Raw genomic sequence first — 25,638 nt, 5'->3', positions numbered from 1 at the left:
TCCAAGGTCGGCCTATGAGTTTGGGCATCCCCCATGTATCATGTAAGTGTCGAGGAGATTCACTCCAACAACGTATGCAGCCCACTACAAGAATTTTGGTCATCAGTGACAACTACCTTTCGCCACAAAAAATCAAAAAGTCGTCACTGATGACCATTATTGACAACATTTCGGTTGTCGCTGGGTCGTCACTGAATCTCCGTCGGTAAAAGTAAACAGTGACAACTTTAAAGTCGTCAGTGAATAGCGAGTTTTTTATGACAATATAGGTCGTCAGTAAAGGCAGAAAGTATACAGTGACGATAAAACTTTTTTATGACAACCTATATCATCAGTAAAAGCTATAAATCTAGTGACAACATCTTTTCTTGTCAATGGTGCATGAAGGAAACGGTAGTGAGGGTATATGGGAATTAGTGACAACTTTGTTGTCAATAAACCCCTTATCAAATGTGACTACAACCCCTTATCAATGGATAGTTTTGATTGAGTGACAATAACAATTGTCAATAAAGACTATTCTGCCTGAAAAAATACTATTCATTTACAGCACCTTACACATGATTTTCCTACTACAATAATATCTAAAAAATGAAAATATCGGCAATGTTTAATAAATAACAAACGTAGGCACCCGTTACAATAGAAAATGCCAGAATAACATATTAAATATTCAAATATCATAAATAAGTGCAACATCATAGTACAAATATTTTCATAAGTTTCAGTGGAACAAATACTACTCATAAGTCAAGGCTGCACTAAAAAACTTATTCCAAGTCCCAAAACATTTTCTGTGCTACCGAAACATTTTCTAAACTTAAGACAGCACTATAACCACAGTTTTTGAGTCGACATGTAAGCCGTACTGCTAATTTTCTTCGAAACCTCCAAAATGAGCAATATATCTGCAATAAAGTAGTAAAGTTATTAGTAGATGATAGAAAAATTTAAATGGTGCATAGAAGACCTTGAAATCTGAATATACAGGATACAGGATACAGAATACAAAATAAATGACTAACAGTACAAAAACAAAGTTCATGGTCACAAAGAGAAAATGCCTTTTAATATCAGTTAAGAGCAGTGCATAAAAACACTAACGAGTTATTATATATTATGTGCGTGTGTGGTTCTGGGAATTTGGTTCAAAAGTTTTAGTAACCTTCCTCTCCTTCATTTGGGCCGCAAAGCAGGAATCAGTGCAAATAAAGACATCAGTATATCAGTTTAAGCTTCTTTAGATGTCGAGGAAGTAATTTACATCAGAATAGAGAATATGCCTGTAGCTAATGTATTTAATTCCGGGATTAAACACCGTATCATATTCATTAATCAATACCAACGTTATTGTTCCATAAGTTTAAAGTTCTTCTAGATTTGTCCAAGCAGTAGCTTTAAATCATCAGTAAGTCATGCAAACGTGTCAAGCTACATATGCAGCTACAGAATTGACAGAGAATTATGATTTATGAATGTTCTACTCAAACTCTTGCCATGCGAGGGGCGAAAAACACAAAATTGCAATTCGGACAACTCCAGCAAAAATAAAAATGAAAACAAACATGTGAAATAAAGTTAAAATTCTAGTAGATTAAACAAATTAAACAAATTCTAGTAGATCCAGTGAAAATGAAAAAGCAACGAAATGTCTTCATAGCAGAGATAATATTGATTCCATATCAGACAATGATCACCATATCAGCTTAGTTAGCAACATAGCCAGGGCCAGCTAATCAAACCAGAAGTTTCAGAGATGAGGAGGCAAAGTTTAAGCTGTGTAAGGTTCGATCAGTATAGTTTGGACAGAAGGGCATTCCATACCTGAATACCTATGATGGTCGTGCCATTCGTTACCCAGACCCACTCATCAAGGCCAATGACACCATCAAACTTGACCTGGAGAACAACAAGATTACTGAATTCATCAAGTTTGATGTTGGGAATGTTGTCATGGTGACTGGGGGAAGGAACAGAGGTTGGGTTGGAGTACTCTAAAACATGGTAGGTCCATATACTTGATGTCATCATAAAAGTATATACACACAAGGCAGCTTGTAGTAGACGTACATAAACAAGCTTGAATATAGGGAAGGGAAAAGGAGCAACCAGAAAGGAGAAATCCTCATTCCTCTAAATGCTAGGCGAAGAATCATGTCATGTTCTAATTTTCATACATGACAAACAAATTATTTCATTTTGTCTTCATTAATTACATCTTGATCATCCAAAAATTTCACTTCATCCCCAAATGGAACCAACCACAAAGTCACACAAATGAAAAGCATTAAGTTTTCAGGACACTCACAAGAAATCACTTGCATGATAATCAGCCTACCATACAACTTATGATTAGATTTTAATATTCTTTTACAACTCAGTCAAATCATTTTTGAGCTTCCTATCGTGTGAAAGTGGTAGAAAATCAGATTGATAACAATATTAGCAGTAATGTAAGATCTTTAACTCAAGGACCAAAGCCTTTGACACATTGATGCATCACCAAAAATGAGTGTGAACACGATGGAGTCAACAACAAAAAAGAGTGATAGGAAAAGGAAGCAATAGAGATGCTAGAAAAAGAAAATGAGAAAGGGAGACAGTGGAAGAATTTTCATTATTCTATACATATATACATCTCAGCACAGCAGAGCAAAATATTCATGCCATTTGAACATGGGACTCTATAAATCATCCATACAGAAGAAAAAATATGGAGTCGAACACTAAATAGGGATTACCACACTTAGTAGCTAAGGGAAGTTTAAAAAGAAGGAAAGTACATTCTAAGAATAGTGAGATCCTACTTTGGCTCTTCGACACTAAAAGCTTGACTCCATGTGCCTCTAGCTATAAAGTATATGAACTTTAAAATATGAACTAGTTTTCTTAACATTACCACTCAACAAAATAAACTAAGACTCATATAACAGGCTTTTAATACCATCAAGTACCAATAACACGTTCCTTTAACTTGTAAAGATCCTAAAGATCATTGGTCTTAGGTTCCTAGAGATCCTCAAGGGCTATTCCTTCTGGTCTTGTAATGGTAAAAAGGATTTCTTGTAACATGAAACACTTGACAAATCCACTTCGGCTAAAGAAAGCAAGTGGTGCCCATGAAATAGATGGATACACCAAATCTAATGGATGTTGCCAATTCATCAAATGCATGATTGATAAAGGGAAAATTTTACATATACTTTCACTGGTGGCTTGTGGGTTCTAAAATTTATTATTGGGGAAAATTGTTTTTGGTACAGATTCAATGCATCCGTCAAGTAGAGAGAGTAAGAGGAAGACAGCTTACATGGGCCAAAGCGTGCCCAAAAGAGGATGGGGCAATGGGCAAAAATTGTGGGTTCTCCAACGTATTACCCTTCCCAAATGATATGATGATAAGAGCTTATGAATGAACATTTAAAGCAACTTTTGTTTCTCTCTTGGTAACTCAGTCTTTCTGTTTTGACCCCCTTTTGACTCATTTTCTTTGCCTGTTTCTTGGAGCATGCATGAACAAGGGAAATCAATGGGTCCCTATCTATTGAATTGAATGCAAATTGGATATAGTCATACTCCCAATATAGATTGAGGATCACACATGCACACACATACATTTGCCCAGTAGGTGGATTCTTGGGACAGATTGGGAGTTAACTAATATGGGCAAGTTCAAGGATCCAAACTACAAAAGTTTTATCATCAATTCTTGGAGATGGTGGAGTTTGTTAGCCAGTCATGAACCTTAATGTACAACTATAATATATTGCCCAGAAGGCAAAAAGTTGGGGAATGCTGTTGAATGCTGTTGTTCCTCGAATTTAATAAGGACAACCATAATGGTAAAAAGAATTCAACCAAGAATGAACATTTTTCTAAATTGGTCTTGTACCCTGCTCTACATATTTTATTGTTTTTGCCATTTCCTATCAATACAGTTCATTTCTTTCACAATTTTCCAAGAGCAAGCATCCTTGAACTGTTGGGGAAAACTCAAATTATCACTTAGAGAACACTAGTTTGATTATTGCATCTTTCAAACCTACATTTACACAGGTCCTGGAAACATTGACCTCAAAAACTAAAAGAAAATCAAACTTTTAAACTATCAAAGAAGTTGTGTTCAGATGTTATTCCTTTAGCTTCTCATGTGGGTGGAAACAGCTCCTTCTCATCCATTTGATGACATCATAAAACCAAATAGCAAAGACTTAATTATATTAGCATTCCCCAGCATTCAAACGTGACACCTTTTCCTTTCACAATGATACACATTGCTGGGATAGAACTTTAATGTAGGAATGTTTAACTATAAGCCCAAGGGGGAACATATATACAAGAGAACCAGTCCCTACGGCTTGTCCAAGGGAAAAAAAATTAGGACCAGAAAACGCATTTTTGTCAAGGAAAGAAATGGTTAAATTGATTAGAAATAATGATTGTAATGTCATGCAACAATAATTGTTCATAACAATAAGTGACAATATTTTTGTTTTAAAAAATTAAAAATTTGCATGAAGGACAAAGTCTCAGTAAAACACAGAACGTGATAAAAATGCATCAATCGAAATTTGTACAGCTGAATATCTGGCTTACAATTGAGAATGCAGAGCACTCTGCATTGCTGATCACTAAGTCTACAACTACAAATATTAGTTTGGATTGAGAGGTGACTTTTCAGGATGGTTGATGAATAAAGGATTTTCAAGTCGTGGATTTCCATCAGGTACATAAAACTCAGCAGCGGTGGTACGGTCAGGAATGCCAATTTCCCAAAATTTTGGACCATTTCTAGGAGGCGTAAATACGAATTCAATCTGCACCATTTTTATTATTAATAGAACCCATTTCTTTGCGTACACAAAACATAATTCTTTTTATGAAAGTTAATGTACACTAAAACGGAATTAGCATACTATACTAGGCAATTTGTTTGTTTCATTTTTCAGTTCCCAAGAACATGAAATCTAATTTAGTGGGCCTGAAAAGTCAGTAATTGGTTCTTGGTAAAACTATCCTCACCCCCCAACCTTCCTATTCTCGTAACCACCTTTCTATCATACCGTATCTTCCAAATTCAGTCACCTATTTGTATGCTTTGAGTGTTTGGTGTCTCTACAAGGGATCCCGTGTTCTATTTATGTGTAATGGTGTTAATAAGTGATTGAGTTTTCTATGGGTGTGTGACTGCACATCCATGTCCAAAACCCACAAGCAAGCATATTCCAAAAGGAGGAGATGCCGCCATCCATAAATCAAATGAAACCCAAAAAACTGGACTGAAATTTTTGGCAAAAAAATTAATTAGGGCAAACCATTTGGGGGAAAATTAGGGAGGCAAAAGAGAATCAGCATACCTTTTTTTGTAGAGAGTTGCTGCTAAATGTGGTCTTCTATTTCATCATTTCCGAGCCAAGATCGATTAGCAGATGGTGAGGAGATGTTTCTTGGTTCTCGGCGAGGAGATGTTTCCGGCAGAGATGAGCAGTGTGTTTTTTGGTTCTCGTCAGAGATGAGGAGCTGTGTGTTTTTTGGTTCTAAGTGTTGCTTGTTGGCTGTTGGCTCATGGCTGGTAGTAGTGTTTTGTTCGGTGAATGACTAAACATGACCGCGAGTTGTTGGTTTCACTAAGTGTTCAAGACTTCAAGTCAATTCCGTGCTTCTCCTCCAACTATTGACTTTGAATGAAATTTCAATTTCTTACATTTCCCCCAAGCTCGTACCAAAATTTCAACCCAAGTTTTTTAGTTTTGAATTAATATTTTACTAATATATTATTACTTGCAACTTTTAAATATTTTTGTAAAAATATTCATAATAGGTAATTTTTTTATGACATCAAACAGTTTATCCCATATTAATATTGAAATCACTTTCTCAAAATTGTGAACTAAATTACAACTTAGTTATCTTTCTTTTCATTATTTTTCCCAAAACTCCAGAATTTTTTTTTATTTTATAATAAGGAGAGATGATTTGTTTCAAATGGTTAATTTCACTTCAAATTATTGCACTAATATTAATTTACATGACAAAATTTGAGTTCCTAATAGTTAAAAAAATCATTAGAGAGCAAAAACAAAATAACAATTGGTTGTCACTAATGACCAAATTTCTTGTAATAGATTTGCAAGATATAGATTTATGGGTAATTTCTTTTTTTTTTTGCTTTCACATATTTAATTTATGTTAAATACAAAACCTACCAGTTTTCCTTTTATAAAAATATTAGTGCAACACTTTTTGAATTTTACTTACAAACATTTATGTATTTAATATAAATAAAATGATTCAGAGTGAAATGGCCATAAAGAGCAGAATATTTGTTCATGTAATGGAGGAAACCCACAAAGAGTTGGTACTTTATGGGCCATTTCTTTTTTAAAAAAAAATTAATTTATGTTGAAAAGATAACCTGCCAATTTTCGTTTTGTAAGAAATCAGTTTAACACTTTTTGAATTTTACTTACAAACATTTATAAATTTATCATAAATTATATGTTTGAGAGTAAAATGCCCATAAAAAGTTGGTACTTTGAATAGATAATGTTCATTTGCCCATAAACTACACTCCCTGAAGGCTATTTTGTTAATTACTTTGTAGTACTTTGTTATTCCTTTGCTAATACTACTTGGCATGTAGTACAAAGGATAAATCTGGCATAAATTTCTTATTCCATTGATAAAAAGACCTGCCTACCTTACAACTATTGTAATGAAAGATATATCTTTAGAGTTTATAACAAATTATTACTTAAGTTTGAGAAAATTATAAAATATTTATGCATAGTTTATCAAGATACCATTCGCAATTTCCTAATAAAAAAATAGGGGCTAAATTGTAAAAGTTAGGGTGCCATAATAGAAATAATAAAATTGGTGTATTACATATGGGGGTTTAATTGCAAAAGTTAGAGTGCCATAGTAGAATTAACGAAATTGGTGAATTACATATGGGGCTAAATTACAAAAGTTAGGGAGTAATAACAGAATTAAAGAAATCGATGTACTACATATGGGGCTAAATTGTAAAAGTTAAGGTATCATAATGGAATTAATGGAATTTTTTACAACATTTGGGGCTAAATCGCAAAAGTTAGGGTGGCACAGTAGAATTAATGAAAGTGACTTAGAAATAAGTACTTTAAACAGTGACGATTAATTCTTGTCACTAAATCCGAATCGGTAGAGTGACAATGACGATATTAGAAGTTGTCACTATATAGATCATTTTAGTGACAATATTTTTCAAGGTCGTCAATGAAGACTAGTTGCTTTGAGCAATTATGACAACTTTCCTTGTCGTCACTAACAACCGCGTTTTATGACGACTTTTGTCGTCACTAAACAATGTTGTCACTAATGATCATATTTCTTGCAGTGTAGTTTGTGACGAAAATAATGGGTCGTCACTAAAAATTTAGTTGCTTTGATGCAATTGTGACAACTTTAGGTGTCGCGACTAAAGAATCCCCTTTTATGACGACTTATTGTCATGACTACAAAATGTTGTCACTAATAAACTTTTTTTTAGTGATCAGTGACGACAACAAAAAGTCGTCCATAAATAGGCCAAGCAATAGTGATGATGTTCTTAATGTCGTCACTATTGTGTGTTCTAAACACTCCCGCGCTCTTGCTAAATCTTGGCGGGAATTTACTAGTGACGACTTTTCTAAGTCGTCACAAACGAGTTGGCCTCCATTAGAGGTTTGTGACGAGTTAGAAAGTCGTCAATAAAGGATCAACTTTTGTGACAACTTTTTTTCGTCACAGAGAAAAGTTGTCACTAATGACCAATTTTCTTGTAGTGCAAGCATGAATCAAATCCATAGAGTTCAAGTAGTCATACACTTGACACTCACCAAGTTATGCGAGCAAGTAGATTCAACCGAGAGTTCAAACTTCCACCGTAGGATCCTCTTGAAGGTCCTCGTGCGTGCCTGAACAACGAATAGTAGACCATTACTACAGGTCCCCAAGTGGTGAGAAAGATTGAACACGAGTAGGGTTTGGAAATATTTTGGGAATTTCGTTTGAGATTGTCTTTGAAGTTGGATTCGTAAAAGGGTACAAGACTCGAGTAATATCAGATTATTATCCTTAAAATCATTGGATGGAAATGAGTACGTGCGAATAAATCTCGAAACAAATGACCGAAGTCGAAAGTGGGCTCGACACGTCACAATCCGGCCGGAATCTGGCCGGATATCTGGCCGGATTCTTGGCCGGATTGGAGGCAGTAGCCATCCTCAATTTTTTTCAAATCCCAATAGCAATCCGGCCACCTATCCGGCCAGAAACTGGCCGGATTCAAGGCCGGATTCTAGTAAAATGCTTTTCGCGCGGATTTCGTTTCAAATGTTCAAAATTTTGATTTTTGGTACAATCTTTGAAAAATCATAACTTGTTTTCTACTAGTCAAAAATTGATAAACTTGGTATCGTTGGAATTGTCTTCCAAAGTACTAAAATTTCCTAAAAGAAATCTTTCCATGAATCTGAGTGGAAGGCACTTAAATTTTGGCTCAAAGTTGGTAACTTGAGTTACCAAGGTAGTTTCAAGTTGATTTTTGGCCAACTTTGAAAATTCGGCAAAATTCACTCGAATTGAACTAGCCTTTGAAATTTGAAAAACTATTAGAGTTGCAATCCAAGAGTATAACAAAATAATCAGAACGATAAATGGAGTTTTAAGCACCAAGATATGGTGTCCCAAAGTTACCAAAATTTTCTTGATAAACAAGGGTTTTTCAAGTTAGCTCATGAACTTTGGAGGTTTAGTTAAATGTCAAGATGGCTTTGGAATGACATCAAATTTGGTATGAACATCCTACCATATAGGGACTACTCCTCTACCAAATTTTGTAGAAAAATATGTACGGGAAGTTGGTGAACTAATTCACCAAAGTTTCAAAGTTTCCAAGGCAAATTGCCTTGTGAGCTCCGTTTTGCCGTTTTCAAAACGTTTAACCCAAAGGTTACCTCAACCATGGTCCATTTACATTGAAAAGGTCTAAGGCATCCCACAACAACATTTGTGGGTGGTTAACACCAAGAAATTCAATTTGCAAGTCTACACCGAGCCTTGCATCAATTCTGTCCAAAAGTGAGGGTTTTCAAGAGCAGGGCAAGTTCCGTATTTTCATCATAAATCACTCAAATTAACTCAGAATTGGGCATGGTTTATGGCGTCGGAAAAAAGATTCAGAAAGCTATAATTTCACAGAAGAAAGCATTTTGAAATTCGGCACACTACTAGCTTGAATTTGAGCCACAAGTTGCAGCCTCAGCATTTCGTTCCAGTAAAACAGAGAAACAGAACAGCCGACTTTAAATGGTTGGTTCAGCTCACATACATGGAACCAGAACATTCATTTTATACCGTCGAAAATGTGGGAATGTCTAGTTTCAAATGCCACTGACGGCACTTGATTTTGACATCAGAGTATAGAGTTATGGCCAAAACACAAAATCTGGTCAGAGCATTACGGGAACAGTTCCAGATTTACTAACTTTGTGAAATCGATTCATTTGACCAACCAAACCTCAATATTTTTCAATAAAATTTTATACACCATCTACACAACATATAAATATCATATATAAGTCATTACAACCCCAAAATTCCGCAAAAATAGGTACGTTCAAAGCAGGGGCAGAATCAGAACTTTTCACCCCATGCATTTCTTGAAGTTCATACTACTAATACACCATTAATCTACCATTTTGAGCAGTAAATCAACATTAAACCCATCATCAATCACCACATCAACCATCATCCAAGAGTGGGAGTTCATAGAGCCCACATTCAAAATTTTCCAACAATAACAATCACCCTTATGAATACAAGAGGTTAAACGTGTTAAACAACCTCCATAAACCAAGATTAGAGTGTTGGATCATTACCTACTTTAGTTGATGACCAAGGCAGTGATTTTTTGTCTCCTTTGCTCCAGAAAAACCGTGAGTTTTAGCTCCTTTTTGTAGCTCAAAGTGGTGTCCAAGAGTAGATCTAAGTGTGTATGAAATTTGGTAGGATTTGGATGAAAATTGGTGAGGTTTTTGTGAGAAGAAATTTTGAAACTTGGAGGTTGAGGGAGAGAGAGGGATGGCCGGCTATCTTTGGGGAGGAGAGAGAGTGTGGGTTCATCTAATTTGGCTTCCAAGAGAAGCTTCATTTGTGTGGCCCATAATTGTGCAAAAGTCAACTCTCACTAGTGCGCGTACGCGCGCGATTCGGGCTCGATTCCTCTTGCATTTGTTTCACTAGTGCACTAAACCTCTAATGCACTTATATTCATACAAATATTATTCACTCTTAATTGTCCCAAAATAATGGTCTAAAGTCCCTCAATTAAGCGCGCGCGTGAAAACGCGTATTTCCAATTTAGGCGCGATAAAGTGAAACCTTCAAGAAATTCTTATAACGATCGTACCACTAACTATCACTTGAGTACTTCAACCTAAAATTACCTATTTTAGAACCATTGTACATGTCTCCAAGTTTTCAAACTTAATGTACTCCCAATTGACTAAAGTTTTCAGACACGTTTTCACTATTTACATTAATCGAGCTTCCAAAAAAATTAATTTTTGAAACGAGTCACCTTAAAAATATAATGAAGTCATAACTCCATGTATTTAAGTCTAATAAGGCTAAAAAATAATAATCGAAACATATATTCGAATAAATAATTAAATGAGCAAAAATAGGAGTCGAAAAATAATAATATTTTTTTTACGAGTCCTCACATCCTCTCCCCCTTAAGAAAATTTCGTCCTTGAAATTTACCTTGATTGGTGAACAGGCCTGGATACTTTTCTCGAATTGCTTCTTCAACCTCCCAAGTTGCATCCTCCAACCCATGGTTCTTCCAGAGAGACTTTTACTAATGGTATCTGTTTATTCCTCAATTCCTTCACCTTCCTATCTAGAAGCTTAACCGGTTTCTCCTCATAGGTCAAAGTCTCATCAATCTCAACATTTTCCGGTCGTACGACGTGAGAAGGGTTCGGATGGTACTTCTTAAGCATAGATACATGAAACACATTATGGATTTGTTGATCTTGATCCCTATCTTTTGATGTTTACAAAACAAATGGATGATACTAATATTTCTTCAAGATATATTTTCAGTTATGAAATTATTTGATTCCATGAACAAGTGCAATTGGAAGAAGACAAAGTATGCCGAAGCTGTCGGACGCTCAAAAAAACTGCATCGGACGTCCGACAACCATTGAGTATCTTCGGACGCAGAAAACTAGCCTATCGGACGTCCTAAGGAATTGAAGAAAAATTTCCAGTTCTACATCATACCTTCGGACGCAGAAAACCAGCCTATCGGACGTCCGAAAGAATTGAAGAAAAAGTCTTAAACTCTCTGCCTGCTGTCGGATGCATAAAACAGAGCTATCGGACGTCCGACACTGCCAACGGCTAGTTGACTGTTCAGCTACTTTCTATCCGTTGGAAGCATTAATGAGGCACTTTTTTGGTCCTATATAAATAGTGGTTGGTCAGACACTTCAAACAACTTTGGCACACTGAAGATACAAAAGATCTAGAGAGATTTTAGTGAGAAAATACTCCAAAAAGAATATTTGTAGTCTTAGTGGTGTGAGGTTCATTGTAAGCTTTTCATTTGTGAGTGAATCTTTTATGAGTGTAGCTCTGTGAGGGTTGTCCTGAGGGATAGTAAAACGTCCTGGCTTGACCGAGTGCTGCTTGGGGCAAGAAGGAGGTGAACCTTCCTTTGTACACAAGAGTGATTGTAATTCATCAACTTGAAGTAGCTTGTTTCAATTAATCTACAAGCTCAAGAGGAGTTGGGTAGTTAATTGGTTTGCAATCCTTTCCCTTTTATTTACTTATTGTTTCGTTTATGATCTTTGCATTGGTTGTTTTGGGCCTTACAATTGGTATCAGAGCTTGTTCTCCTAGAGATTAAGCTCAAGCGGCTTGGAGTAAAGATGACAACCAGTCATGCTATGTTTGTTGAGGGGCAATCTGTTATTAGACCTCCCATGTTTAGTGGCTCCAATTATGTTAGCTGGAAAGAAAGGATGATTATTTTTTTGCAATCTATTGATATTGAGTTATGGTTTATTGTGAGTGAAGGACCGCATGAAGCTAACTTTCTTGATGCAGATACAGGTTTGCTTCGGCCAAAAACGAGAGCTGAAATGAATGCTCAAGATAGGACTAATCTCACATTGAATGCCAAAGCCATGAATGTTCTTTATAGTGCCTTAGATTCAAATGAATCAATTAGAGTAAAAGGCTGTAAATCGGCCAAAGAAATGTGGGATAAGTTAAGAGAAATCCATGAGGGTGGTGACAACGTGAGAGAACAGAAAAAGGCTATATTGGTCACAAAGTATGAATCATTTAAAATTGAACCTCTTGAGAATATTGACAAAATGTATTGCAGGTTCAATGACTTGATCAAAGATCTTGAGGTGTTGGGCAAAGAGTACACCTTGGGAGAGAAGAACAGGAAAATTCTCAATGCATTGGGCAAAGAATGGGAAAATAAAGTGACTGCAATAGAGGAGGCTAAGGATTTAAATTATGTGCCTATTGAATCTCTCATTAACTCACTAACTTCTTATGAGTTGAAGTTGAAAACTAAAGTGCAGGAGGAAGAGGACGCTAGAGCAAAGAGAAACATAGCTCTAAAGGCAGCTCAAAGTGAAGATGATCCAGCTCTGTTGGATGATGTAGACTCGGATTGTGATGACAACGATCTTGCTCTCATCACAAAAAGCTTCAAGAGAATCTTGAATAAAATGAAGTTTAGAAGGGGAGGACCTAGCAATCAATTCCAGAATCAGTCTTCAAACGCAAGGCACAAAGAAAAACAAGAATTCAACAAGAAACAATTGGACAAATGCTACGAATGTGGACAGCCTGGACACTATGCAAGTGACTGTCCAGTGATGAAGAAGAAAGAAGGAAGAAAACCAAGATTAAACAAATTTCAATTCACTTGGAATGAATGCAACTCCGATGGTGAAATTGAAGAGGAAGAAGAGTCTGCTCAATTGGCTTTTATGGCCATTGGAGATGATGAGGTAACATCTTCTAACTCTCAATTTGAAAGTGATGATGAAAATGATGATGATCTTGAATCTTTTATTATAAAATTGCATGATAGTTTCAAAGAATCTTATGTTAGAAACAAGGACTTAAAACAGAAAATTAGTTTTTTGCTTCGAGATAATGCAAATCTTTTTCAACAAAACAAAAAGTTGAAAACTGAAAATGATTACTTCAGAAAAAATGAGACTGCTTTACACTTGGATCTTGATAGAAAAACAAGTTTTTATGAAATGTTCAAAAGGGAACAAGATGATTTGAAAAGAAGAATGGATGATTTAAATGAGTTGCTTCAACATAAAAAACAGGACTGCTTTCGAAGTAATAAATCAAAACCTCATTTTAAGATAAATTCTGCTGCAAATGAGTTTGTTATCCATAGGAGAAGACAAGTAAGATTTATTAAACCTGTTCATATAAATAATTCCCTGATTATGTGTAATTTCTGTTGTCAAAAAGGTCACATGAAAAGTGATTGCTATGTGAGAAAGAATATAAAAAAAGGCATGAAATACATGTGGATAGTTAGACATGATGCTAACTTTAACAAGTAGGAGATTTTGTTAATCATTGCAGTGATTCTTGTTCACAATATTCTTCTTTTGATAATTCTGATATTTTGATTTGAGTTTTCGCTGATATTTTTGAATACTACTGAATCTATATGATGTCAAAAAGGGAGAGAAAAGAACTATTCTGATCTAACGATGATTTTCTAATTTCTCTGTGATAAGTTGGTATGTTGGTATTGCTGAATTCTGCTATCATTTCTCTGTTTTTGTTTGAAATATTGGATTTTCTGTTATTGTTATTGGATTATGGTTGCTGGTTATTACTCTCATCTTATGATGACAAAAAAGGGAGAGATGGATGCAATGTGTAAGGGGGAGTTATTATGAGATTATGAGTTTGGCTCTTAAAAGTTTTGGTTGCAATGATTGAGGGGGAGCTTATACTTATTTTTGTTTCTTTCCATCCATTGTTTTGTCATCATCAAAAAGGGGGAGATTGTTGATCTTGATCCCTATCTTTTGATGTTTACAAAACAAATGGATGATACTAATATTTCTTCAAGATATATTTTCAGTTATGAAATTATTTGATTCCATGAACAAGTGCAATTGGAAGAAGACAAAGTATGCTGAAACTGTCGGACGCTCAAAAAGACTGCATCGGACGTCCGACAACCATTGAGTATCTTCGGACGCAGAAAACTAGCCTATCGGACGTCCTAAGGAATTGAAGAAAAATTTCCAATTCTACATCATACCTTCGGACGCAGAAAACCAGCCTATCGGACGTCCGAAAGAATTGAAGAAAAAGTCTTAAACTCTCTGCCTGCTGTCGGACGCATAAAACAGAGCTATCGGACGTCCGACACTGCCAACGGCTAGTTGACTGTTCAGCTACTTTCTATCCGTTGGAAGCATTAATGAGGCCCTTTCTTGGTCCTATATAAATAGTGGTTGGTCAGACACTTCAAACAACTTTGGCACACTTAAGATACAAAAGATCTAGAGAGATTTTAGTGAGAAAATACTCCAAAAAGAATATTTGTAGTTTTAGTGGTGTGAGGTTCATTGTAAGATTTTCATTTGTGAGTGAATCTTTCATGAGTGTAGCTCTGTGAGGGTTGTCCTGAGGGATAGTAAAATGTCCTGGCTTGACCGAGTGCTGCTTGGGGCAAGGAGGAGGTGAACCTTCCTTTGTACACAAGAGTGATTGTAATTCATCAACTTGAAGTAGCTTGTTTCAATTAATCTACAAGCTCAAGAGGAGTTGGGTAGTTAATTGGTTTGCAATCCTTTCCCTTTTATTTACTTATTGTTTCGTTTATGATCTTTGCATTGGTTGTTTTGGGCCTTACAGGATTCGAGATAAACTCGGCGATAATTCCAATTCATAGGCTACACTCCCCACACGTTGGATAATCTTGTAAGGCTCTACAAACCTTGGCTGTAAATTCTTTCCCTTTCCAGACCTCAAGTTTGCTTTCAAAGGTGTAATCTTGAGAAATACCAAATCTCCAACAGTAAACTCCAAATCCTTTCTTCGATTATCGGCATAACTCTTTTGGCAGCTCTGGGCAGTCTGAATTCTCTGGCGTACCAACTTTACCTTTTCATTAGCTTCCTCAATCCATGACACTGTGGTCAGGTCTAAGATTTTTCATTCACCTATTTCGTCCCAACAAATTGAAAACCTACATTTCCGACCATAGAGTGCCTCATACGGGGCCATCTGGATAGAAGAGTGGAAACTATTGTTGTAGGCAAATTCTACTAAGGTAAAAAACTTACTCCAATTCTCTCCAAAGTCCAGAAGACAAGTCTTTAACATGTTCTCAAGAGTTTGAATTGTCCTCTCCGATTGTCCATCAGTTTGGGGATGATAAGTGGTACTAAAGTTCAACTTAGTCCCCAATACCTCTTGCATCTTTTGCCAGAACCTCGAAACGAATCTTGGATCCCTGTCGGACACGATACTTACAGGTATTCCATACAACCTAATGATCTCATCCAAATACAACCTGGCCAGCTTCTCTAACGGGTATTTCATATTAATCGGCAGAAAATGAGCCGGTTTGGTTTACTTATCCACTATTACCCAAATCGCATCATGGCCTCTTTGTGTTCTTGGTAATCCCGATACAAAATCCATGGTGATATTCTCCCATTTTCACTCAGGTATTTCCAGAGGTTGCAAAAGTCCTGATGGTTTCTGATGTTCGGCTTTAACCTATTGACAAATTAAGCATGTTTGGACAAATTTAGTAATCTCCTTCTTCGTGTTCTCCCACCAATACAGACTCTTTAAGTTTTGGTACATTTTATTTCCTCCTGGATGTACCGTAAACTTTGATCGGTGTGTCTCTTCTAAAATTTTCTTTTTAAGCCCTTCATCCTTTAGCGCAACTATCCGATTCCGAAATCTCAATATTCCATTTGACCTCAAATTAAAATCCGACTTGTCCCCCTTTTTAACTTTTTCCAACCATTTCTGCACTTTAATATCCTTTCCTTAAGATTCCTTGATACGTTCCATCAAAGGAGAATTCAATACAATGTTCTCAAAATTTCTTTCTTCGGTTCCAGTCGAGGATTCCACTGACTAAATTCTTCTAACAATTCGAATTCCTTAATCATCAATCCAGCCATCTGTACTTGATGACTCAAAGCATCAGCTACTACATTAGCTTTCCCTGGATGGTACTTAATTGTACAGTCATAGTCTTCCAGAAATTTCATCCATCTACGTTGCCTCAAATTCAGCTCCTTTTGAGAAAATAAGTACTTAAGGCTTTTGTGGTCTGTAAAAATCTCAAATGTCACTCCGTACAGATAATGCCTCCATTTTTTCAAAGCAAAGACCACAGCTGCTAGCTCCAAATCATGAGTCGGGTAATTCCCTTCATGCGGTTTCAATTTCCTAGAGGCATATGCTATCACTCTGTCATTTTGCATCAAAACACATCCCAAACCTTCCTTAGATGCATCCGTGTAAACCACAAAACTATCCTTTCCGTTCGGCAAAGCTAACGCAGGCGCCCTTGTCAACCGTCTTTTCAATTCCTGAAAACTATCTTCACACTTAGGACTCCATATAAACTTCCCATTTTTCTTAGTCAGCTCGGTCATTGGTCCAACAATTCTAGAGAAATCTTTGATAAATCTCCGGTAATACCCCGCTAATCCAATAAAACTCCGAATCTCGGTGGGGTTTTCCTGTCGTTTCCATTCTGAAACAGTTTCAACTTTAGCTGGATCCACTTTAATCCCATCCTTAGAAATTATGTGTCCCAAGAAAGTCACTTCTTTTAACCAAAACTCACACTTGCTAAACTTAGCATATAATTGATATTCCCTCAAAGTTTGCAAAACAGTTCTCAGATGCTTCTCATGATCCTCTGTGAGATCCCAATTCGTCCTTAATTTTGAATAAGGAATATTAGTGCTAAATTTTGCTATAAAATTTGATTTTAAGAATGATGGTAAATCTTTACATGTGATTTTACTTTTTAGAATCGAAAAACCTTAATTTGGAATTTTATTAAAACCCTAATGGATTTACACCTTTGATATTTTTACACAAAACCCTAGTTTACGTATTAATCATAAGTTTATGTGGTAGTAAATATTATGCATGCTAATGTATGTTTTCGTATGAGTAGATATCGGATTCGATTTCTATTATAAAGGTTAAGTAGGATTAGAAAGCTAAAAAGTCTTACACTAGTAAATTCCCTAGTGTTTTGCTAATTGAACAGCCTTAAGTTGGGTTTAAAACCCTTAATCTAGCTAATGTAAAAAGATTGTGGTTTAGTTGTTTTTATGTGGAATAAGGAATAATTAAGGATGAGTGATTAAGATAATAAGGTGATTTGTGAAATGATTAAGTGTGACAAAGTATTTTGGATTAGAATAAGTTGTATCCTATGGAGTTAAGTGCAAGAGTTCCAAACATTTGTAGGCAAGAGTGTGAGAAAACAAAAAGAAAGTTGCAAGGAGGAAGTTGCAAGGACTAGGAAGTGAATAATCATCTTTTATGTGATTGGTTGGTGGAAAATATCTACTAATGGTCTTGACTAAGTATTAATTCTAGAACATCCAAGAGAACACAAGACATAAACCAAATAAAAAACTAAAGAGAGAGAGAGAGAGAAGGCTTCAACTACTTCATCCATTTCTTGCACAAATCTTGTGATTCAACCATCCAAACTTGAAATCACTCCATAAAACTCCCTAGCTAGGTAGGATTGTGGAAGGTGGTGGAGTGGTTCGGAAAGAGGAGGTGCTAAGGTGTTTCTTTTCTTGAGGTTACAAGGTGAGTTGTTAAGAACATTTCCCTTTAGCTTTGATAATGTTAAATTAGTGGCTTTAGTGGCTAGATATGATGATGTGTGGTGTGATTATGGTGTGTTTATGGTTGGAGGTGAAGTTTTGATGGATTTTGATTTATTATTGCTATTTTTCTGTTTTATATGATAATCATGGTTTAGTTATGGATTGAGGGTTTATTATGGTGTAAAATGAAGCTAATATATGTTGGATACAATCGGCTACGGAAAATTTCTGGTTAGTGTGGAAAATTACAGTTGAGGGTTGTGATTAACCCTGTTCTGCCTGAATCTGTTTGACCTAGTTAGAGGCTGAATTGTCCTTAGAACAAAACATGAAAGTTGTAGGGAATGATGTTTTATAGTTTCCTGAAAAATTTCAGCTTAATCGGAGCAACATAATCTGTGAAAAGATGAAATTACCCTGACTACCATAGGATTAAAGTCAGTGAACAGTTTTGACAGTGCACCAATCTGATCGTGTCTTTTCACCTTGATACATACTGAACTAGCATTTATCCAAAACATAAAAGTTGTAGTTTCTTAAGTCCTTGTTATTCCTGCAACATTTCAGGTCAAACGGATCAGTGTAGCCCGAGTTATAGCCAAAACACTTGCACCTATTTTGAACACTGGATTGTGTTATGTTTTTGGATTTAGCCTCTGACCATGCTCCATTTTCCTGGATAACATGCGAACTGGTTGTTGACCCTTTCATAAGAAATGTATATCTTGGTTTTAGCTTCAAAACGGTATAAAGTGCGTCCAAATCCAAGTTCCGTAGCTCCAGTTATAACCAAAACAAGATCTGTTGTCAGAACTGCCTTTGAATTTGGACAGTTCTGACAGGAACTTTGGACCCAATATTCACCCTGCTCTGTATTGATTCAGGTTTTGGCAAAAACATAAAAGTTTTAAAATTATGACATAGCTTTCTAACGCCTTTGGAATTTATTGATTCGGATTTGCGAGCTGTGAGTTATGGTCTGGCAAACATACCCTGTCCGTCACCCTAAAGTGCGAACTTCTGGCACTGTTTTCCATACTTTCGACCTATTTCTGTTCAGATCCGGATTTAGGTATCTTCACAAAAGTTGTAGCCTTTTATTTTAGTTTCAAAATGGTATCCCATACACTTTAATCTGACATTCCTAGCCCAACTTATGGTCAAAACAGTTTGGGACAGTAACTATGCCCATTTCCGTTTGCCGGCCATTTCCATTTCTGTTTGCCAATTCCGCACATGCATGTGCCAATTTTGCCGTTTTGCTTAATTTATGCACTTTAGTAGTTGTTTGTGTGATAATATGGCTCAACCTTCTGCTACAGGCGGTGACAGACTAGACGGAGCCGGTGGGGCCCACTAGCTGACGACTTGAATTCATTTTCGTACTTTCTCTTGTTATACTTGCTCTTTAGGTGAGTAATTAGGGTTTCTGTGTAACTCAATACTAATATGAGTTTACTATGAAAAATGGGCACTTAGACGAGAGTGTACTTTATCACACTCGACCTAAACCCCATTAGTTGCTATTGATACCTGTGAAATATGTTTTTGTGATTAGTTATGGAGCATTTATTGCTTGAACCAGAGCATTTATTGCTTGAACTACAAATTTTAGAGTATTTATTGCTTGAAAAATATTTTAGAGCATTTGTTGCTCGCGACTTGAGCTGGGGCTCATGGTCTCTCTATGTGGGATCCTTTAAGAGAAGCGAGCTATGTAGCTCAGGATCTAAAGGGTCAACCAGTGATCAATCTCGACAAATGAGTTGGCTTTGGAGCCACCCGTATCCTTACCATTTGGTGTTACTCTTCTGCTTTTTCTTTGCTCTCACTGTGCAAATGTTAACATGTAAAAATTACATTTTTACCCCTGGTTAGTCACTAAGCTTATAGCTTACCCCCTTTTCTTTTGTTTTCCTTAGCAGGGGCCGATGCGGGGAAATTTTGGCACCATCACTAGTATAGTTGGGTTTTGTTTGTAATAACCGAATAGTTAATATGTTTTTCCCTATTATAGTGATCTGTGTAAGGACCCTTCTTAGGGTCTACTCTTTGATTTTGGTTATAATCATAAGGATGTAATGGTATAGGTAGTTACTTTTGGGGATGTAAATAGAATTCTTTTGCCGATGTATATAATGTGAATAGTACTCTTTTGGTACTTTTAGCTTTTATTTGCTTTTGACTTCGAGTCCTGGCGCGAGTTGGGTAGGCCTCCCGCCGATACCCTCGGGTTCGCCCTTGGGAGAAGTGGGGGCGTCACATCCTCCACATTCTTAGAATACACCAATATGCCATCAATAAAGATCACCACAAATTGATTTAGATAAGCCTTGAAGACCCTATGCATTAAATCCATAAAAGTAGCAGGTGCATTCGTTAGCCCAAACGGCATCACGGCAAATTCAAAATGCCCATATCTCTAGTTAAAAGCAGTCTTGGGTATGTCCTTCTCTAGGATCCTCAATTGATAGTAACCCTGCCTCAAATCCAACTTCCAGAATACTACAGCCCTTGCAATTGGTCAAATAATTCATCAATGTAGGGCAAAGGGTACTTATTCTTAATTGTAACATCATTGAAGCCTCGGTAGTCTATACACAGTCTCAGACTCTCGTCCTTCTTCTTAACAAAAAAAACTGGGGCTCCCCACGGCGAAACACTCTCCCGTATAAAACCCCATCTAACAAGTCTTGTACTTGCAATTTCAACTCCTTCAATTCGGTTGGGGCCATTCAATATGGCATCCTTGAAATAGGGGCTACTCCCAGAGTTACGTCGATCCTAAAGGCTATTTCCCGTTCCGAGGGTAGGGACTCCAATTCTTCAGGAAAAACATCAGGAAAGTCTTTCACTACGGGCATGTCTTCCAAATTCACTTTATCACTAGGGGTATTAATAAGAAAAGCCACATATTCTCGAGTTCCTTTACTTAACAACTTTCTAGCCCGAAGTCCTGAAATAAGTGCAGACGAAGCTAATTTACCCCTTACATCCAGTTTCAGGGTTGCTTCTCCTGGAATACGCAACTCTACAATTTTCGTCCTACAGTTTAACTAAGCATTATAACGGGCTAACTGTGAGAACTCGTACTTTTCCCATTTTCTAGGGTTTTATTTATTTAATGGCTTGTTTTCTGCATTTTCTTTAGTAGGAAAATTTTCTAGATAATTTTTATGAGCAGGTATAGTTTTTGGATGATTTTTCTAGTATCGAATAGGTTTTGAGAAATTAAGAGTGTATACCGGATGTGGGACCCACTAGGGTGAAAAGTTTGGAAAAATTCGGCCAACTAGATTAAGTTTTGGATACTGGAATTAATTTACCGGGTGTTAAGAGATAAGTAGAGGATGCTAAGTGGATTGGTATAAGAGAGACAAAAGTTAGGCAAGTCATTAAATGAGGTGACAAGTGTCACCATAGGATTGCTTCTTACATAAGACCACTATTCACCTTTTCTATTTGACCAAATAAATCACAAAATTAACAAAAAATTTCACCATTTTGCTCTTCATCTTGGCCGGCCTTCTCTCTCAAAAAGAAAGGAAGAAACTCTCCAAGTTCTTGATTCCATCTTGCTCCAAATCAACAAAACAACCATTTAATCTTACTTTTGTTCCATAGAAAACCTTAAGTGAGTGTTAGTGAGGTGTTGTGTGGAATTATTTGGAAAGCTAAGAGGACCAATTGCTCTCTCTCTCTCTTGTTTCTAAGGTGAGTTGTGAAGAACCACTCTCCTTCCTCTAATGATGCTTAAATCATGATTAGTGGTGGTATAAGATGCAATATTATGGATTACATCTTGATTTGTGGTTGAATAAGTGAAGTTTTATATTTATTGGTGATTTTTCTGTTTTAATATGAACATGATTGTGTGGCTATCTATGATGATTGGAAATGATGTTTAATGACTCTAGGAGGTGAAAAAAGTGATTAATTGTAACCAATTTCTGGTTTGGAAGAAATTTTAGAAAGTTAGGGTTTTATTGGGAACATTCTGCCCGGTTTTGTAGCTCATAGTTAGAGGCCGAATTGGCCTTGGTTTAAAACATGAAAGTTGTAGGGAATGATATTTTAGAGGTGCCTACAAAATTTCAGGACAATCAGAGTAGGGTAGCCTGAGAAAAGTTGAAATTACCCTTGCTGTCCTGGTTTTACCCGAATGTAAGAATTGCGCCTGTAATTGGGTGTTTTGGTTGGCATTGCTTCGGAATGTGTTGTTGAGGTCTTCTAATGAAATGTAACCCTGTTTCTAAGATTTTGGATGGCTTTGGAATTTCTGGATTTGGACTTAAGTAGGCTGAGTTATGCTGTTTACAGAAGAATGTGGTTTGTGAATCTGTTTTTGCGGTTCTAGTGTAGTATCTTGCATTTTTGACCTGTTTTCACTCGGAACTGGGTTGAGTGACCTTCTGTAATATTGTATCCCTGTTTCGTAGCTTCGAAACGGTGGGTCTTGTACCTTCATCCGATAATCGTAGTGCCTTTAGTGCCATTACCGCAAAATGAGGTCAAAAAATTGTTTTTTTCAGGGCAAAGCGAAATCCATTTCCGGATTTTCTGGTTTCCTCTAATGCTTGTATATGTTTATGGAACCTTATTGGGGTCGTATTTGGCATTGGTTTATGACTCGTTATCGAGTCTCATTGTACTTGTTTGCATGTTTTAGGGCGTGGCGGTGGTTCACGACGTTCTTTTGACGGAAGTGCATGAAACACCATTTGCAAGCTGGGTGAGTGTACTACTCACTTGTGTGTTACTATATAGCTTTGATACTTAAACTTGATTCGTTGAATGTTAAATGATTGAAGTGAGAGCGTACTTTATCACTCTCACTTATTGCTTATGGTGTTATTGGAATGTTACATGAAATGAAAGTACTTGACTTGGTGTCGTTTGGACGAGTATCCAATGACCATGATTGTTACCATTGAGCTCAACCCCATTGGTAGTTGATTGAATCGAGCCGGCAAGGGCTTGGTCGTGCCAATTAATGAACCTTGGGAACTGTTATGGAATCTTGTAGTATGAGAGACTCTCGATTCCGGTATACTCGAGTAATACCACAGTGCAAGTGTTTGGAGTTCGGGCCCGGTAGGGGAATGTTAGGTGGAAGGGATGGAAGTAAAGTGAAGTCTACGGTTGGTTACTTTTAAACATTGACGGAGAGTCAATGAGATCCGATCAAGAATGCAAACGAGGAAAAGGGCTCTTGAGAGCCGCCCGTATCCTTTTATCATCATTATTGATGTGTGTCTTTATTTACTTTTGATGAATTGGACTGAAAAGCTTGATGCATCTATGAACTTGGTTGCTTGAGTAGTATTATCTCACTGGGCAATTAGCTCACTCTATTCCTTTTGTTTTCCTTACAGGAAAATAAATACTTTTGGACTGCAATTGATATTTGGTTGCCGAATTGAGCTAGTTGGACATATCTTTTGTATAGCTCATTTATTGAAACCCTAAATGTACTTTTGGGTCCGTTTCTCTTTTGTTTTGGCAAACCATACATGTATCCACTTTTGAATACTTTTGCATGCCGCTTTGGATTGTAAATACTAAAGTTCACGATGTGAATGTTGGCTTGATATTCGGTTGGGTTCTGAAGGGTCGATTACGACTCATGGCCGACTCCGGATTTCCTTTTTTTATTTTTTTTATTTTGACATTTTGACTTGTTTACACGCGTTTGTAAGTTCCGGAACGCAATAGATCGCTCTAAACTGCACCGTTAGTCCTGGCGAGAGCTGGGCAGGCAGTCCGCTAACCCCTTTGGTTCGTCTTAGGGGAAGGTGGGGCTGTCACACTAACCAATCCATCCCCAAGATTATATCGTATCCCTTAATCGTCAATCCCATCAAATCAGCTAATAATTTTCATTCCCCAATCCAAACTTCACAATCTTGAAACACCAAGCTAGCAATTAGACTTTGATCCCCAGTAGGCGTTTTAACCTCTAGATCATATGGTAATTTAATTGGTTTCAAGTCTATCCCACTCATGAAGTTAGGGTTTACAAAAGAATGTGTAGCACCTGGATCAATTAAAACCCTAGCTAAACGGTGAAAGATTGGGATTGTACCTTCTACCACCTCAGTTGCCTCAGGAACTTGTTGATAATTCAGTGCATAAACCCTGGCCGGAACTTTCGGCCGGCTCCCTCCGGCACTGGTTTGCTTAGAGGCTGACTTTTCCGGTCTCTGGGTATCACCTCCCATCTTCATTTTGTTTGGACAGTTTGCGAGCTGATGCTCGGTACTGCCGCAGGCCGAGCACTTCCCAGACTTCCTCCAATAGTCATTTTCAGAATGGTTGGGTTTTCTGCAGTACCCACACGTAACTTGAGGGTCACTGCTGATCCACTAGAAGGCGCTCTCCTAGCCTGTGTCAGTCCCCTACGGCTTCCTCTAGATAAAGCTCCTCTTGAAGCTCCAGCAGTCCTTGGTCCTCCCGCTCCTCTTCCCATTTTGGAAGGTTGTGCACTTTTACTAGCTTGTCCAGAGGTATGGCTAGAAAAGTTTCTTTTTCTATTGTGGAAGTCTCTCACTTGAAATCTTGCACTCTCAACCCTTTGTGCATTCTCTAAAGTTTCAGTAAATGTAGAGATTTGGGCTGTGACCAAGCCCTCTTGTATCTCCACATTAAATCCCTGAACAAACCGTCTAATCCTTTTTCGCTCATTGGTCACCAATTCGGGAGCGTACTTTGAAAGCTTAGTAAATTTTCCTTCATACTCAGCTACACTAAGAGTTCCCTATTTCAATTTGATAAATTCATCCTCCCTCTTCTCTTGGATTAAGGGCGGAAGAAACTTTTCATTAAATTCCCTTGTAAAATTCTCCCAAGTCCAAGGGGTTTGAGTTCTCTCCTATTTTCCTTTTATCAGATCCCACCAAGCACGGGCTATTCCCTCAAATTGGAAAGCAGGCAAATTCACTCGCCTATCTTCAGTGTAGTCTAAAGCAGCGAATATGTTGGTCATCCTTTCTAACCAATTCTCCACTACCTCAGGATCAGGTTCGCCAAGAAACTTAGGCGGGTTAAATTTCAAGAACCTCTCTAAGGTTCTATCCTCTCCTCTTTCTTGACCCCCAGGTTGGTTGAACGGTCCAGGGCCTTGTCTATCAGCTAAGCGCTCTAGGATATCAGTCATTCTATTAATGGCAGTAGCCACTTGATTACCCTTAATATTTTCTTGACCTTGGGTCGGTCCAATTGCCGATACCTGGTCATCCCCTTGAGGTTGGGCCTGTCTAGTCCCTCGCCCACGACCTCGACCACTTCTTAGTCCTTCCATAATCTAGGTGTGCCTAGTGCAAGAAATAAATAAATAAATTATGCGGTGCAAAGTAGAGAGCAGGAACCAATCAAGAAAACATCGCAAATAACAATAATTTACATTCATTAGCATATCAAGTTCATACAATTAGCAAGTCATGGGGTAGTCACAAAAATATAGCACACAGGTGCCACAAGAGTACTTTTAGTCACAGAAGACTAAAGTAAAAGTGAGTGCTTCAAAAATAAGCCACACAGTCATGCAAAATACAATGGCTTCAGCACTTAGCGTCACCCCAACAAATTGTAGCTACACTAGTCAAAAGGATCAAAAGAGAGGTCAAACTGCCTAGACCTAGTCCACAGTAGGACTATCAGGGGGAACCTCCTCCTCAGGATCCTCCTCCTC

Source organism: Coffea arabica, chromosome 8c, assembly GCF_036785885.1.
Source record: "Coffea arabica cultivar ET-39 chromosome 8c, Coffea Arabica ET-39 HiFi, whole genome shotgun sequence".
Classification (NCBI taxonomy): domain Eukaryota; kingdom Viridiplantae; phylum Streptophyta; class Magnoliopsida; order Gentianales; family Rubiaceae; genus Coffea; species Coffea arabica.
This window is presented reverse-complemented; position numbering follows the sequence as displayed.